Source organism: Anoplophora glabripennis, unplaced genomic scaffold (genome assembly GCF_000390285.2).
Source record: "Anoplophora glabripennis isolate ALB-LARVAE unplaced genomic scaffold, Agla_2.0 scaffold556, whole genome shotgun sequence".
Classification (NCBI taxonomy): Eukaryota; Metazoa; Arthropoda; class Insecta; order Coleoptera; family Cerambycidae; genus Anoplophora; species Anoplophora glabripennis.
Window position 1 is genome coordinate 148764 of NW_019416718.1, and position 18845 is coordinate 167608.

Consider the following 18845-nt stretch of genomic DNA (forward strand, 5'->3'; position numbering starts at 1 on the left):
ACTGATGGGTTTCGTCAGCAGTTTGAGAAACGAAATACACAAAGTAATTCCATTATTTCCTTTACTTCTTTTTAAATTTCTAATGATAAAATTCAATTGAGAATCTTAGGCGATAAACCTTCGACCCTTTGAACGAATTTCGTTTCTTACTGTATTCTTTTGGAAGCCATTTTATTGTCTGTGCCTGTACACCAATGAAAAATGCGGCGATCTTAAGATTTCAATCCTGATTTTTGGACAGCAGTCAGGATTTAAAAAATCCCTGTTTCTTTTGTCTATAAGGCAGTAGAAATAGAAATAATCACTATGAACAAAAAGTATGGCCAAAAAGAACAAATTTCCATCCAGGGTTGCAATATTTTCCAACTGCGAACTCTTAGTTGCACCTTCAAATATTCTGTTTCTACCTCTCCATATTAAATTTGGTCTTATAAAATAATTTGTTAAAGTGATTGACAAAGATGGCGACTGTTTTGGACATTTAGGAGGCAAGTTTCTGGAAATAAGTGATGCTAATCTGAAATCCTCAAATCCGTGCCGTGTTCAGACACGAAAAATTTGTCATAAAATTAAATGATATTGAAACAGCAGCATGGCTGTCTTTAAGAAAGTCCCTCAGAATTTCTTGAGTAATCAGAAGAATTAGCCCAGTCATTATAGACATGAAAGAGCCTGTTTCGGGGAAAAAAATACTATTAGAAGTTTCTCTGCGGAATATTGTTCGGAAACCTGTTATAAATAAAATATCAAAAAATCAACTCGAGGCTAGTTGGGAAACTTTGTTTTAACAGTGGTCAAAGTTATGGAAAAGTGGTTTTTTGACTCACGTAAAAAAGCTATTATTCATAGCGAAAAAAAGTTTATACAAAAAAGGTAGGTATTAAATAAGCCTATAAAATGAAAAAAGTCCGATTAAATTCCGATAATTTGTTTATGCACAAGAGCTCAAAAATGGTCGAAAATTGCCGTTTTTTTCAATTGCTAATAATTAATGCAATTTTCATCGCAGACACTTGTAATTCAGGATTTTTGAGGCTTTTTACACCCTTAATAAGTGGTAAAAATTTCAGCTCGAAAGCTTCATTGGTTTGGCGTTGGCGGAATTTGTTATCTAAGAAGATGCTATTTTCAATTCATTTTTCCCAAGCTCACAGGCGTTGTAGGGTTTTGATCATTAGTTGTTTTTGTACCTAAATAGTTGTATTGACATAGGCATTTACTGAGAATTTAGTTTTTCAAATTTAATTTGTTTAAAATTGATTGAAAAAATGTTAATATTTATTAAATTGTTAAGATAGGTAATTATTATAAAATAAAATAGTAACCTCTTTACTTTAGTTTTCTTCGAATTTAAAAAAAAATCGTTGTTGTAAGTTGATTAGAAGCTGAGATAATTTTTTTTATTTATTTAATCGCAGTGACCTTAATTATTAATATTAAGAGCCGAAATTTGGAGAGAGTATACATTAAGAGCTATATTTTCATGTCCTACATTAACATTAAGGTGAATTCAACTATTTAATTTCGAAAAAGAAGATAGCGGCGATGCGTTCTATTACTTGGTCTAGCGAACGAGTGGGGAAGGCGAGGCTTAGCATGCGCGCTTAACGATGTAATAAATATTAACATTTTTTCAGTCATTTTTAAACAAATTAAATTTGAAAAATTAAATTATCAGTAAATGCATATGTCAATACAACTATTTAGGTACAAAAACAACTAATGATCGAAACCCTACAACGCCTGTGAGCTTGGGAAAAATGAATTGAAAATAGCATCTTCTTAGATAACAAATTCCGCCAACGCCAAGCTAATGAAGTTTTTGGGCTGAAATTTTTACCACTTATTAAGGGTGCAAAAAGCTTCAAAAATCCTGAATTACAAGTGTCTGCGATGAAAATTGCATTAATTATTAGCAATTGAAAAAAGCGGACAATTTCGACCATTTTTGAGCTCTTGCGCATAAACAAATTATCGGAATTTAATCGGACTTGTCTTATTTTACAGATTTATTTAATACCTACCTTTTTTGTATAAACATTTTTTTCTCTATGAATAACAGTTTTTTTACGCCAGTCGAAAAACTATTTCTTCATAATTTTGACCATTGTTTTAATAAAGATTCCCAACTAGTCTCGAGTTGATTTTTTGATATTTTGTTTATAACACGTTTCTGAACAATATTCCACAGAAAAACTTCTAATAGTATTTCTTTCCTGAAAAAAAGCTATAATGATTGGCCTAAATGAGGATTACCAGAATTTAGCTGCGGAATTGTTGAACAACTTCAAACAGGGTTACTTGATGAACTTCAAATTGCCTAGATTTTCATCGACTAATTTCCGAAAAACCTCGGAGACTATCGCGAAGAACAGGGTAAACGGTTTTACCAATATATCAAGGAAATGGAGTGTCAGTCCCAAGGAAGGTGGAATTTTAATGTGATGGCAGATTTTGGTTGGATGCTTAAAAGGGAAAACGAGCCAAAAATACAGAAAAGAAATAGAAATCCGTAGCATAGATCATTTTAAGATAAAAGAGTTCATTACAAAAGGAAAAAGGAGTAAAGAAAATGGATTCACGTCAAAATACATATAAATATGATCCTGCGGTAACTTCCAATCTCTTTTTACAATTGTTTTAAATGCTATACCCCCTAGTGTAGAATTTCTTTTCCGCGACATCTCTTTTTCGCGATTTAAAAAAAAATGAAGTGTGATGGAGCAATTCTGGCCCGGATTCGAATTCGGTGCATCAAAGTACGTAAGGATACATAGCGCTACTCTCTGAAATATGCCACTTTTCTTTTTTTTGTGTGCCTGTGTTTTTGTATAAGATAGAAGTTGCGGCTTTCCCACAAGTTGGCAATTTTTTTAGTGAAATTGCAGACATTTTAAATGCCATTCCTAAATTAATAGTTAACATCATCTTTTTTAATTTTTTAAGTGTCATTTTTTGTTACGCTTACCCTTATCCTGGACTAAGCTTAATATATTTGGTGGCAGTTACTGATTTCACATGCTACTGTTTACACCGAATTGTGTTTGCGTTAGTATGGATCCGGGTAATGAACTAAACCAAACAGAATTACGTGCCACTGTTGACTATGGCGAAAAACAAGATAAATAAAAAAAGGATGTCTTGCTCTTTCGTATAAAGCATATGTATCATCAAATAGTACACATTTATTTAATTGAAAGTTAGACAAAAACGTTACATTTATTCTAAAAATATAACATTTTATTTAATTAAACCGTGCTCAAATTATTGAACATTATACTGAAGTCATAATTGACGTCTGAAACAAATGTTTCAGATTGACCTTGATCAGAGCTGGGCAAAATACTTTCAAAATGTTTTTAAAATACAAATTACAAAATACTAGTACGAAAGTAATTTAAAACACTTAAAAACAAAATACTTCTTTGGCAAAGTAATTTAAATATAAATTATTTAGTATTTAAAATAGTATTTTAAGTATGTTGAATATTAAATACCTATATTGAAAATATTCATTAATAGTATTTAAAATATTTTTGTGAAATATTAAATCTGAAACTTTTAAGAGGCGACTTAAAAAATATATTGTTGTGCAAGGCAATCCAGATCAAAAAATTTTAAAAAAACTAGACATGAGTCTGGAAATAAATATTTTCATTTGGATCACTGAGATACAGAATATTTAATTCACTCATAATTTTTTATTAAGTTTTTCTTAGAATAGAAATTTTGATGCTTGACTAGTGATGATAGTTACCTAAAAGGTAGTAGACAGAATAGCAATAACACAATGCACATTGCAGAATGCAGAGTAGAATGCGCTAAATCCAGGCGTACAAGGTGCGTAATTTTTTAGCACGTGTTGTACCAATCGCCAATCGTAATAGGTAAAAAGTATTTGTTTTTGGTACGTATTTTGAGTATTTTAAATACTTCGAGTATTTTAAATACTCAAGAGTATTTAGAAGATTTTAAATACTTTTTTAAATACAAATTACACAAACTATTTTATATTTAAAGTACTATTTGTTTTTTTTTCTAAATACTCTCAGCTCTGCCCTTGATAAATACTTATGTTCTATAATTCTTTAAAATACTTTCTAGTGGCATTGAATAATTGTCGCTTGCTTGCGTTTGTTGTTTCATTTGGCAAATTATATTTTTTACGTGGTTTCGAAATTATTACAAATTCCATTTAGTAGTTCATTAGTTTTTAGTTATTGTTCAATGTTACTACGAATCATTTTTTTATTTCGGCAACAGAAATGGCTGTAACTTATTTACTTTTTTGAAATAAGCCAAAATACATATTTTTAGAAAGCCAACATCTTTTTCTAAATAGATCACGACTAACTTTGGTTAGTTATAAAAAAATAAGTATAAGCACTAATAATCAGTAAAAATCTAACTGTATAGCTGCTAGACTGAATCATTGGAAATATCAAAATTTTAATTTTTTGGCTGTAACTCAAAAACTGAAAATAAATCGAAAATCTGCTTTGACCTGAAAAATGATCTAAAAAATGGGCGTTTACAAAAGTCGCAACTTTCTGTCTTTAAAAATAATTGAGATACCATACCATGCATGACAATGAAAATAGGATTCACTGTACAGGGTGTAACGCCACATAAAGCACTATGCTAATTACGTTTATAATACAAGTACCAGAGAACACTATACCAACACAGTATTCTCTGGTTGCCACATAGAACATATGTCATGTTTGCGATGATAGATATAATTTGCTTTTCGGTTCATCGTTCAAAAATAGTTGTAGGTATACGCGACTAATACATTGCTTTTTTTAAAGTGATTTAGTAATATCTATAGCCTATTTTGCAATAACGTAAGAAATTACTGTATTTCAAATTCATTTTGAGTCGGAACTAGAACTACACCAAATTAGTTGTTACAACATGCATTCTATTAAAAATTGCCGCTGACATATAGAAGATGACATTTATCAAGTAAAATATTATTTTTAGCATAAAACATGATGTGTTGGGATTATGTTAATTGAAAGAAAGGTTCACGGAAATTTAGCTAGTTTATTTATTTATTTTTAAAAAGAAAATCAGAAATGATGGCATTTACGCTTTTCTCTGAAGGTGAAAATATTAATTATTTTACACTGAACGGTAACCTCTTGCTTATGCAATTTAATTATTGTAGTTGAGAAAATGCGTTGACAGTGTCAGGGCCGGTAAAAGGTTGCTAAGCAATTTACTGGAACTCTTTTTTTACTGACTGTATTAAGCGACAAAACACGGAAACCGTGAAAACGTAATTTTCTTTTAATGAATTTAATTAAGACAAAGCAGAACATTTAAAACATTATTATTAATAGTTTTATTATATATATATATATACAGGGTGTCTCACATTTAAATAGCAGGACTTAAGGAATCAGTAGAAGACCTCATTTTGAGTCTAAAAGTTCCTATATATATGGGTCCTAAAACGCTTTGTTTCTGAGATACAGGGCGTTCAATTTTATTTTTGTTTTATTTATTTATTTTTTAACTAAATAACCGCTGACAAAAAAAATCATCATGTTGCGGCGAAAGACTTAGTATTTAAGGGCAAATAATTTGACACAGAAAATCATCGCATATTAGTTCCAGTGGTGGAGATAGAGGGGTCTCTATGCATATTTTTATAAAAAAAAGTATAGCCGATTTGATATTTTCCAAATGTTTTCGAAAAATATGAAAGAGCATTCAATTTTACCCAGAAAAGGCCCTCTTGTCCAAAGTCGATAGGAGGTGGCGTTTTCAAGAAAAACCGAAAATACTGTTTAGAAGTCAAATAATAATTTTTAAACATTGTGTTACAACTAAATTAAATATGTAGTTCAAAAATTCGGTTAAAATTGTTTTTAATTAATTAAATGAAAATAAATACAAAAATAAATAACGAAAACCATATTACATCAAAGCAAATGTTCGAAATGTAAACCATTTTCTTCGATACATAACTGACACCGACGCTGAATAGAACGTCTCATTTGAATTAAGTTATTGTCTCTGATTTCACTGCATGCGTTCCGAATCCGACGAATAAGTTCATCCCTTGTGTCCACAGTAGTGGTATAAACTCTCTCTTTAATAAAACCCCAGAGGAAAAAATCTAGGGGTGTCAGATCAGGGGATCGGGGAGGCCATGCAACGATACCCCCGCGGCCAATCCATTTTTCGGGAAAGTGGGTGTTCAACCAGTTCCTGACATTTCGGCCAAAATGAGCTGGACAGCCATCAAGTTGAAACCATGCTCGCATTCTTAAATTCAGAGGAATTTCCTCCCACATGTTGGCACTCTCGGTCTCTAAGAACTCTAAGAAATTCGCAGAATTCAGTCGTTGAGGTAAGATGTAAGGGCCGAAAAGACAATTGTTATAAACGCCGAGCCAAATATTAACACTAAATTCGTGCTGAAAATTTCGTGGTTTGATTGCATGCGGGTTTTCATGTGCCCACTCATGCTGATTGTGTAAATTTGTCACACCTCGACGAGTAAAACATGACTCGTCGGTCCATAATATGTGTGATAAAAAATTTCCGTCGTTTTCAATTGAGTTAAGAATCCACCGAGAAAAAGCTATTCTATGTTCCTCGTCACCCGGACGTAAACCCTGAACAGGTTGTAAGTGGTAGGGATGTCTATGATCTCGTCTTAATGTTCTAGAAATAGTGCACCTGGAAACACCAATAATCCTGGAAATTTTTCTGGTACTCGTCGTGGGATCTCTGTCAAATTCGTGCAAGATTCGCTGATTCCTCCTATTTCTGCCAATATTAACGTTAATTATGTTGCGATCCCTATGGACCAGATTCAATCCGTCATTAGCGAAACGTTGATGAACATTAATAAAAACGTGTGGATGCGGCTGTCTTCTATTAGGAAATCGTCTCCGATATTCCCTAGCAGCTTCTGCCGAGTTCCCATTGGCAAACCCGTATATGAAGTGAATATCTGCGTATTCTTGGTTCGTAAACTTAAACGGCATTTTGAATTTGTTGCAATTTTTTTTAATACTCTACACACAATTAGAAACTATAATAAAATAAGCGCAAATGTCAATATTAGAATGACATTTCAAGTCTGATTTGATTTCTAAACAGTATTTTCGGTTTTTCTTAATTTGACTTCTAAACAGTATTTTCGGTTTTTCTTGAAAACGCCACCTCCTATCGACTTTGGACAAGAGGGCCTTTTCTGGGTAAAATTGAATGCTCTTTCATATTTTTCGAAAACATTTGGAAAATATCAAATCGGCTATACTTTTTTTTATAAAAATATGCATAGAGACCCCTCTATCTCCACCACTGGAACTAATATGCGATGATTTTCTGTGTCAAATTATTTGCCCTTAAATACTAAGTCTTTCGCCGCAACATGATGATTTTTTTTGTCAGCGGTTATTTAGTTAAAAAATAAATAAATAAAACAAAAATAAAATTGAACGCCCTGTATCTCAGAAACAAAGCGTTTTAGGACCCATATATATAGGAACTTTTAGACTCAAAATGAGGTCTTCTACTGATTCCTGAAGTCCTGCTATTTAAATGTGAGACACCCTGTATATATAGGTTGAGTTTTTAGTATATACTTCTTCAGTAACGCTCGTTCCTTATAATATGTAACAAAATTTGACAGTGCAAGGTTTTTCCGCCATATTTTTGAGTATTTTAAACATATTTCACTGCTAAATGAAATAAGTTACAAAGGTGTCAACCAACAACGACAGCTGTCACTTTTTATAAAAAATGTAAAATATTTCCTAAACAGCTAGAGTTAGGTATAACGTATGTTATATGTTTTTGATTCAGAATTTTTTGCTTCATCAGCATATTGTAAAGTATATAAGGTGTTCCATATAAGAAGGATCGTCAGTGTACAGCGAAAACGCAACACCTCGTATATTCGTTAATATTTTTGAAATATGTAAAAATATGGCGAAAAAACCTTGAGTAGTAGGTTATTATAGCCGGTGCTGAGACTCCCCCCTCCACTTTCGACCTTGGGATGACCTTGGGTGACCTTGGATGACGTCATCCGTGACCTGCATGACATTGATAGAGGTCACGGTGACCTTCATTTGACCTCTGCATATGGGAGGAGGCATTCGACATTGAATGACTTTGAAGTGACGTCATAACAGTTGGTGACCTTCATTTGACCTCTGTATATGGGAGGAGGCATTCGACATTGAATGACTTTGAAGTGACGTCATTTAGTAAACAAGGAATGCTCCGCCCACACTCTCATACCCGATATTTAAAAGGAGGGAANTCAAATTATTTGCCCTTAAATACTAAGTCTTTCGCCGCAACATGATGATTTTTTTTGTCAGCGGTTATTTAGTTAAAAAATAAATAAATAAAACAAAAATAAAATTGAACGCCCTGTATCTCAGAAACAAAGCGTTTTAGGACCCATATATATAGGAACTTTTAGACTCAAAATGAGGTCTTCTACTGATTCCTGAAGTCCTGCTATTTAAATGTGAGACACCCTGTATATATAGGTTGAGTTTTTAGTATATACTTCTTCAGTAACGCTCGTTCCTTATAATATGTAACAAAATTTGACAGTGCAAGGTTTTTCCGCCATATTTTTGAGTATTTTAAACATATTTCACTGCTAAATGAAATAAGTTACAAAGGTGTCAACCAACAACGACAGCTGTCACTTTTTATAAAAAATGTAAAATATTTCCTAAACAGCTAGAGTTAGGTATAACGTATGTTATATGTTTTTGATTCAGAATTTTTTGCTTCATCAGCATATTGTAAAGTATATAAGGTGTTCCATTTATAATAAGAAGGATCGTCAGTGTACAGCGAAAACGCAACACCTCGTATATTCGTTAATATTTTTGAAATATGTAAAAATATGGCGAAAAAACCTTGCGCTGTAAAATTTTGTTACGTGGTTGTTGTCAGGGTGGGCCAAAAACACAAAAATGTTATTTTGAGTAAGAGTAAAGTTACCTTATTTTGCAAGATATGAAAAAAAGCATTCTTGATAAAAGTTTTTGCTTGAAAAATGAATAAGAGTCACGTAATCAAAAATTTAATTAAGTATTCTAACAGAATGGCTTAACCATAGATTTGGTCCAAGATGGATTGGTAAAAATGGTCCATTTTTGTGGCCCCCAAGGAGCCCTGACTAAACCATGGCCGATATGTTTCTATGGGGCCGTTTAAAACAAGTTGTTTATGCTATTCCAATACAACAATATTGAAATGCTAAAAGGCAGAATTACCCAGACTTCCGTTCAATATCCCATGAATCCTGGAAGCAATTAGAAAATGTGTTCAATATGAGGATGGCGTTTTTGAAATTTGATATCTTCATCATATTACTTTGTTTACTTTTTTAACTTAATTGTTGTAATTATGTTCGTATTATTTAAAAATTACACTTGAATAAGACGTATTTTAGTTTTGTGTTTTGTTCCCTCTATAAAAAATTTTTGATAACTTTGATAACCATTTTCAAGTAAAAACTTTTATCAAGAATGCTTTTTTTCGTATCTTGCAAATTAACATTTTTGTTTCTGACCCTCCCTGTACAACAAAATTGAAGTTCGTGATGGTGATTCATATTTTCTAAACAAGCAAAAACATTTATCAAGAATGCCTTTAATCTTATATTTTAATGTTGCAGTTCTATGGAAACTATATATTTTTCATATATACAAAATACTTTGGCAATTCCTATAAAGTCGTGAAAATGTGTGAAAGCGATAGAGATATATCAATTTCTTGTATTTGTCCTGAGCAAAAAAGTGTCGTAAGCTCGGCACTTTCTGATTTAATACCTGAAAGATATAAACGTCTTTTCGGATAACGTATCAGCAACTTTAAAGATTGGTGTGACACTTAAAATGCTAAGGCGGTGCCTGAAAACATTTTATTGGCTTATCTGACGCAGAAATCAAAACTGTATAGACTATCTGTTCTATGTTGAAGGTACCTAAGCTTAGCTTGTGAGAGAGGATCGATGTGAGGAAGTTTATAAAATTGGTGCTTTTTATGGAAGACATGGTGTTTCTGAAACATGTGCTTTTTTAAAAATGGTGTTAGTGGGCGTGAATTTAAACAATTTTCATTAAGCAACCTGCGGTTCAAAGTATCATGTGTTCCAAAAAATTAATCAATACTTATTACGCGAAATTTACGCCAACTCTGTATCGCCCCACTTAATCAACTAATCAACTGTTTACTGTTCATCTGTTCAGTTACTCGATCAAGTTCAGTGTGGTTATTACCACGGCGTGGGCGCGGACTAGTCTTACTTGCTCTAGTCGACTGTAGGTTGATTCACGTTGTTTTATTTCAAAATGCCAAAATAAGATTAAGCATTAGCGGATATGGTATTAATGTAGGAGTGCGAATTTGATTTAAATATGATTTGTCGCTTGTATGCGAAACGTTACCTCCAAAGACAACAATCGAATCCCAGAACAGTACAAAATGGTGTTCAAAGACTGCATGACACCGGTAGAGTGGATCCAACGTATAAAGGTCGTACTCAAGAAAACCCCCATCGTATTTTATGTTGAAGGGAAACATTTTGCACCATGTCAAGGCAAAGCCTGATTGACAAAATATCAAAAAATAAAAAAGCGTTCTTAGGATCATGGTCTGATATGTCCGTCTCTAATTGTAAGAGAGATAAGACGAAAAAAGTGTGCCTTAGGACTAATATGCTGGATAAAGATATATATAGTTGGTTAGGAAATAATAAAATTAATTTATAAGTATAATGAAAGATTAGTTAGAAATTAAATGTCTTCATTACGGGTAATTCAGAGGAAGAAAAATATGAAATAGTTTGTCTTTTTTATTCAAACAATAACATGCTGTCAAGAGTACAATACCAGTTTCATCACATCTACCCTGAATAGAGAGTATCATCGTAAAACATAAAATGACAAAAAAAACTAGAATCATGCATAGGAACTTTTTACTTTCTTTTTTGGAAGGTAAAGTATTTTTTTCTTTTGTATGTTAGAAGACCAACCAGATAAATTAAATTTGCTCCAAATTTCTTTAATAAATCGTTAAACAAAGAACGTAAAACTATGAATCATACAAAATAATGCCCGTTTAGCATTTAACTGAAGAATATGCCACCGATTAGATTTTTGTCATATGAAATAGTTACGCATCAAAATCCCTAAGATACCAGCCGCTAAAAACAACGGCGTAGAGCAACTCATGACTTGCGGCATATTGAACAATGAGTTTATTGAGCCATTGAGATTATTTTAAGGAAACTTAACAGAGAAGAGATATCTAAATCATATTCCTAATTGAATACCTCATGGAAAACATTCTTATACGCGATATAATATTATTTAGCACCAAGATGGGGCACTGCTCTATAATATTAACCTTGTTAAGAACAAATACAATTTTTGGATAAGAAGACAAGGTATTCTTAGATGGCGTGCATTAGTTTTGATCTGAAAATTTGAACTCTTTAAATATATTTTTACAGTACTTATATAAAATATAGAATGCACTACACTAGGATCTAAAATGTAGAGTTGCAACATTAATAGCGAAAACAGTGAATTTATATTAAACGCAATTAATAATAAAGGGCTGTATATTTAAGTGTAGGGATAAGAGAGATAATGTGATTAGGTTGAACATATATAAATACTGACAGTACATAATATAATATATGATAAATAATTAAAACTAGTTAGGTATTTTTCTCTCATCAAAAGCAACTATAATTTTTACAATTACCAGGTGAAAACCATTCCGTAAGCGAACGTAGGTAAACATTTCTATTCCATCTAAAATAATTTAGTTTATTAAAACATTATTATTATTGAATTCTAAGCAAACAAATCCTTATCCAATACACTGGTCTTATTGGTTTTATCTTCCTTACTATTACAGATAGATATATTAGATTTTATATTTGTAATTTCCAGAAAGCGCTCCACCAAATGTATTAAAAATAGAGTGTTTTATTTGAAAATTGTCTTTGTTACACATTTTGACATCTATTTGATTATTTTAGAGATATTATGGGAAAAGTTTCATTTTTGTACTTTTTTAAATGACCGTGTAAATAATTATGTGGATCTTAAAAGACATCAATATGTTGTACAAGTGAAAGTGTCTCATGTGGTTTTATTTAAAGTGTTAAATTAAAATTATACGTTTCTGTTCCCTGAAGCTGAGTGAAAGTTCCGGCTCAACATGAAACTCGAATCCCTAGCCCTAAACTCGAAAGCAAATCAGGTTTAAATGGCGATATCATATCATAAATGTTCTATATTAAATTACCTCTTTATTTCCATATCACCATCCCTTAACGTGAAACTTGGTCGTATTTATTTAAATTTTGTTAGGGGTAATGGTACGTGTTCCCCTGAACAAGAATCTAGAATTCTTTTTTTTTTTTAATCAAATAAATAGTCGAGTTACAATTAGTTTTTTAAAATGGACTTTAATTCTTGTGTACGTCGCCACTCTAATACTCATTTATTTACAAGATTATCGGCAACTTTCAGTGCATGTGTGGAGATAGTGCGGGTTAACGGTGATGCAGCAAAAAGGGTCAGCTGATTCGTATTTGATTTTGAAGACAATATATCTAACTGTGAATTTGAATGTTCTTCATCGTTATTAAATTCCAAAAGATCTTCGTATCCTGAGGACCACATAGTTAAAAGTGGCAGGTTATACATTTAAGAAATTATGCCAGTATGCTAATATTGGACAGGAACAAACTCAGAGAAATGTTATAAAAATCATTTGAGTAAACAGACTATTTATTTTTGGGTATTTCATTTATCATTATTGAGGCTGTCAGGGAGAGCTGCAATTCAATGGCGTGTCAAGCGGATCAATCGGGACATGCGTGAGCCGCGGCCTCAGAATGCTTTTCACGTTCACGTAACGTTAGTATACTGTTGCTCGTGCAGATTTTACCTAATAATTCCTATCCGTTGGTGTTTATGGTGATGTATTGTAGACAATTTAATTGGTTGCTTTTTAATAAATAATACATACGCCCATGTCCCACGGCTCAGTTCTGACAGCCCTAATCATTATTGATTACTGCTTGAGTTTTTGCCAGGTTACTTATTAAGTACTGTTTGCGAGGTGAACACCCACTCAACAAAAGTAACCAGCGAGTGATTTTTGAAAGGCTCAGTGAAAAATGGTCGTATCGAGATAAAAAACGCAATTTGATACTTTATGTCTCTAGTGTTAAGAGCTTTAGACATAATTTTTTTGTGAGCTTTGGTTATCGAGCAATCAAAAGAAATTTTAGGATTGTCCGTGGACATAGGAAAATTCTTTCAAACTCAGTCAATACAGAGGTCAGTTAGCTTATTTATTCAGCTTCAATTTGATTTTTGAAAGGTCTCCGTGCGACTATTGGTCGCAGGGATATCGATGGTTGAATGAAAAATAACACTTTTGTCTTTAATCATTGATATCTCTGCACGAAATTATTGCACAGTAAATCTAAGAGCAGTTTTGAAAACTTGAATATATTCTCTACAAGGAACTGTTATGGTTTTCGAAGAAATTTTTTTAATCCTGAAAACAAATTGAAAAAATAAAAAAAAATAACTAAAAGTTTTTAAAACCCAAAGGTTTCAACAATAACCCTGTAAATTGCATCAAACCGTTTTTCTGTTCCAAGTGAACAATGAATTTTTTTTCACAATTTTGCATTAGATATATGTAGTTTAAATTTAAGAAAAAAAATCCAAAAGTTTTCGAAAACTTATCTCGGAGTTTTTCAACAAACATATATTTAACATTTTCTTTAGGAATTTTATTAATTATCTGTGATTAAAGTTTTTGTCTGAGAGGTTAGATATCTTTTCTGTACCGAGATTTTTGGTATCCAAGAACATTATCATTTGTTAGGATCTTTAGAAAATTTGTTAAATTTATTTGAATTATACATACAGTATTTAAAAAATCCATAAAATGTATAGAAAATTAAAGAAGATAGTGGCATGAGCAATTTATTCAAAATAATGTGGACCCCACTTCCCACAACCCTTCCTGGAAATTTTAATTTCATTAAAAAACAGTCTTCAACTGTGAAAATTTGCACGATAAAAATTTGAGGTATGAAAATCAATTTAAAATTGCTTGACTTTGACACAGTTAATTGTTTGTTTTTGAAAATAATCTAATTTAAACAAAAGCATTTTTAATGTAAAATTAAATTTTACGTACGTAATAAGAATGAATGAAATGTTGAAGGATCGTAGCTAGCGATAAGGTAATTGAAAACTAGCAACACCGACATTGTAGCATATTAAAAAAACCTTTGCATAAATTTTGAATCCCCTTCTTTTTGAAAAAGAATAATAGGTGCATGGTATACAAGAAAGAAACAGTCAAAAATCGTTTTATTTTCTGATCTTCTGTTAACTGCAGACACTTTTTCAAATCACCTGTGTAGGATTTCACTTATAGAAACGACTTTATTCGTTGGAACCGTAGAATGTCACAAACTTCGCAACGCGAAGAAATTAATAATGCTTTGTTATCAACCGAATATGATGTTACTACATTCCTAAGCCACAGAAAGTTCTTTTTCCTTATTTAGTCCAGAAAAGTAGGCATCTACAATGGGGATATCCCGCTAGTCTAGAAATTGAATTTCTTTTATGAAACGATTACTCAAAGACCACATTCAGAAGTGTAGATGGACGACTATTCCATCACCAACCGTTTACTGAAAAGGCTGAAAAGAGCGATGATTAAAAGAAAGATGAGTAATCGGTCGCCAGTTTTCACGTCTTTTTTTTTAAATGGTTTGGATAAACCATATCCAATTTATATTTGTCCGTCAGTATCAAATAAAAAGGAAAGCTGTATACTTTTAGTTTTATTACCATATTACCACATATTTCACAAAAAGTGAAAAACAGAAACGTCAAAAAAATACGTTATGAAATGAGTTTACAATAATTAATTTTCCTTGTTTGACGAATGTACCCAATACACGGCGGGACAAGGAAAGTATGAATTCGTCAAAATAAAATTTTGTATTAATTCATGTTGGAGAAATTTGATTTTGTTATTAGTTTTTGTTTAAAAAATAATTAGGTAATTTTTTGCTTATTGTAAAGAGTGTCCCAAAATTCACGCAAGTAATTTTGATGGAAATTAAAAATTGTAATTTTTTTGTTGATCCATAAAATATACAGTAGGCTATGTATGGAATAGCATATCGGGTAAATGGCCTCCACGGCTTCGGTGACTCATTTGTCGAGATTTCCCATGAGCGTTTTGAATAAATGTGGCTGAATTTCCTGTATCAACAGCACTCAATTTCCTCTTTCAAGGTGTGGATGGTCGTGAGCTGGTTGGTATAAACCTTAACTTCAAAAAAACCCAAAGATAACGTCCAATGGCGTTAAATCGCATGATCTAGGCCGCCAATTCTGATCTGGTGATCGCGAATGGGAAATTACATCACCAAGAACTGACTCATGCAGTAATTGAATTGTTTCCGGGCTGCATGACGTGGCAACGTCTTGTTGAAACCACATGTTGTCTTTGTATGCAATTTAAGAACAAAAAACTGGATTTTCTGAACCCTAATATGATAGTTTTGTCGATTAACGAAGCCATCCAGATGAAAATAAGTCTCATCGCTAGAGATTATTTTGTTCGAAAAATCAACGAACTATCTTCGCTCTGCGTGATCAATAGGCTTCAGTTCTTGAGTCAATTGAACTTGTAAGCATGAAGTTGCATATATTTTGTGTAAATACTAGAGAGCTTCTCGAAATGTCTATTTCTTGACCACGGTGTCCAAACGATGTTCCTGGACTTTCAGCAACACTCTCATCAACTACTTCAATGTATTGTGTTAAACGACTTGTTGAAGGACGTCCAGATTGTTTAAAATCACCAACTGATCCAGTCTCCCTAAATTTTTCAATAAATCTCTTAGCAGTTGATGAAGTTCAATTACTATTCCCATCATATTTTGTACGAAAATTGCGAACTGTAGCTGCCAAACCTTAATTATTTTTAAAATATCCCTCAACAATGAAAACGTGTTATTTGTTTGTGTATCACTCCATTTTTAATAATCCTGAAATGTTAGCTCTCACGCTGTCTTTTTTTTTCGTCGGCAACACTTTACCGCACAACTGACGCAAAATTCAAATCTTGCGTGAATTTTTGTACATACACGTTCTCCACATACAAGATGGTCCAGATTTTAATCGAGAAATGTCAGCAAGCAACATAACAACTTATTTGGAGCAAAAAGTTTACATGAACGTTTCGTTTTGAAAAGATATTTCAAGAAAATGTTCAAAATTTTTTTATCTACTGTGGATTTTGGGTAAAACAGGAAAATCTTCCTTCTTAAATGTACTGAAATACAGGGAGTTCGACAATTATGTCCCTATACTTTTGTAGAATCGATTATACACAACTGTTTAAAATGCATCTTATGGACAGCATTTCAAGAACCATAGTACCTGTTATGAAACAGTTAGCAACTATGTTCATGTAAATTACACAGCCACACAAAAAAAATAGTTTTTTGGGTCTGGCGGTCAGATTGTGTCTACATGTTTTCGGGATCGCTGAATATAAATCAGTGATCCATTTAACCCCACCATTTTGCTAATAATCCCATATAACCTCATAACCCAAGCTGTCAAGTCATATTACACATAACGATGCTGTAAAGGGAACCGTGTACCCACAATAATTTTTGTACCTAGAACCATTCCTTCAAATACAAAAACACAATTCTTGAACACCCTGTATTTTCACTACATTTAATGCAAAATAAGCTTTTTTTTACATGCAATCCATGAGGTACATCAAAATTTCACAAGAGACAAAGATTTTTTTGGACAAATTTTACTAGAAAATGTAACCAATGGCCTGCCCATAAAAACGTTATGGGTTATATTACACTCAAATAAGCAAAGACAAAAAAGTCTCTAAGTGAAACAGTTTTAGAGAGTTGTTTCGCGGTATCACATTCTTATATCTCAATAGGCGCTGACTTTTGTGTACAAGGAATTTGATTTAAAACGTCATATTTTGAACACATGAATCTGTGGGCGATCAATGTCCCAACCTTTTAATGACGCGATATCTACTTAGTTTTTCATTACAACTGACGACTGTCAAGGGAGTAACTAAAAAGGTTATACTTTTTTTAACATTATCCGAGTAGTGGCACCATGAGTGTGTTCGTTTCAATTGGCATCCTAATTCAAATGACACATGTTTTCGTTAACTGAAACTACTTACAGTCCTTCCAACAAAATGAATTATTTTAATGAATTAGTTGATATACTGCAGGTTTATTACGAATGTAGAAAGAACAGTGTAGGGACTTTACATTTATATCGACAACGTTATCCTAATAGAATTTTCCCTAACAGAAGAAAGTTTAGTAAATTTGTAACAATAACTTAGTAATATTAATAAACAAAATATTGTACGATACATCATTAAATTCAGACAAAAATATAAAATGAATTGTGAAATTTTCGAGGGGTAAATCTCTCCCTGATGCCCAAAAACCCAAACTTTTATCGTAAATACGATCAATTGTGTTTTGTCTAACTGTCTATGAGAGCGTAATTAATATGACGCAAAATATCTTTTCAATCCTAGAAATTGCTCAGGATCTAGCGATGTTTTCGTGACTATTGCTCATTTGCCATGTTTCTAATTTTATAACTTTGTGGCAAAGTTTCAAAGCCCAGTTTTGCACTGTTCGAAAGTTATTTACCTAAAATAATGATACTAAATGGTATCAAATTACAAATTTCCCGGGCACCTGTCAAAAGGATACTTTGCTTCACGGAACGTTTCTGTGAGACGTTTGACAGCCGATTTCTTAAAAGGAATAGGTACTTTCAGATAAATTACACCATTGCGTTATTTCCTTTCAACTTCCTCAACTTCCTTATAACTTCCTCCAACTTCTTCCCGACTTTCTGGGGCCATGTACAAAAACTTCCCTAGCGGTTTACCCCTCGGAAATTTTAAAGTACTGTTCAAACTGTCTATTTCTTTCGATTCACTTCTTCGAATTACACTTCTAACTGCATTTAATTTAACGTTATGTGTAATATTACTTATTGCGGTACTAATCCTGTCTTTCAAATGATCAATGCTATTTAGTGGTGTCAGATAAACTTTGTTTTTTACTAAACCCCAGGGAAGAAATCCAATGTCTTTAATAATGTTAATATCTGGGGATTGTGACGGCCAATGTATGGGTCTTCTTCAGCGTTTCTCAAATGTAGCATTCAAATAATTGGGCACTATGTAGAGGAGCACCAACTTGTTAGAAAATAATATGGACATTCTTATTAAATGTTAATTCTTCCAAATACTCTTGTAACTGATCTCTCAAAAAATTATTATATTGTTCATCTGTTAAAGAACCGTCAAATGAGTATGGCCCTAATATTTTTGAACCTAGCATACCACACCACACATTAATGTGAAATCGATTTTGAAAATTTCTTTCTCTTATAATTCTAGGATTATCATGGCTCCAGTGGTATGATGTATTGCGGTTAACCCATTATCGGCCAAAGGTGCGTAAACGCACCCTTTTATTTGAATTTTTTTTGAGATCGTCCGTAAAATTCTATGCTTTATTACCTACATAATCTTATGCCAACAGTGCAGAGAGTGTACTAGTATTTTTATTTAATTAAAAATAATATTGTTTTTATATAATTTTTTTTAAATGAAATATGGTATTTCAAACTTTAGAACACATTTTCATACAAATATTTTTCTAAGTTAGTAAAAATGAGCAGACTATTTTTTTTTTT

At 32.3% G+C, this 18845-nt stretch overlaps 1 protein-coding gene across 1 annotated transcript in view; it reads right to left on the minus strand.

The window, feature by feature from the left end:
* The window catches only part of LOC108911012 (diacylglycerol kinase eta), a 120588-nt gene that overhangs the window by 44313 nt on the left and 57430 nt on the right, over positions 1 to 18845 (minus strand). The window lies entirely within an intron of this gene.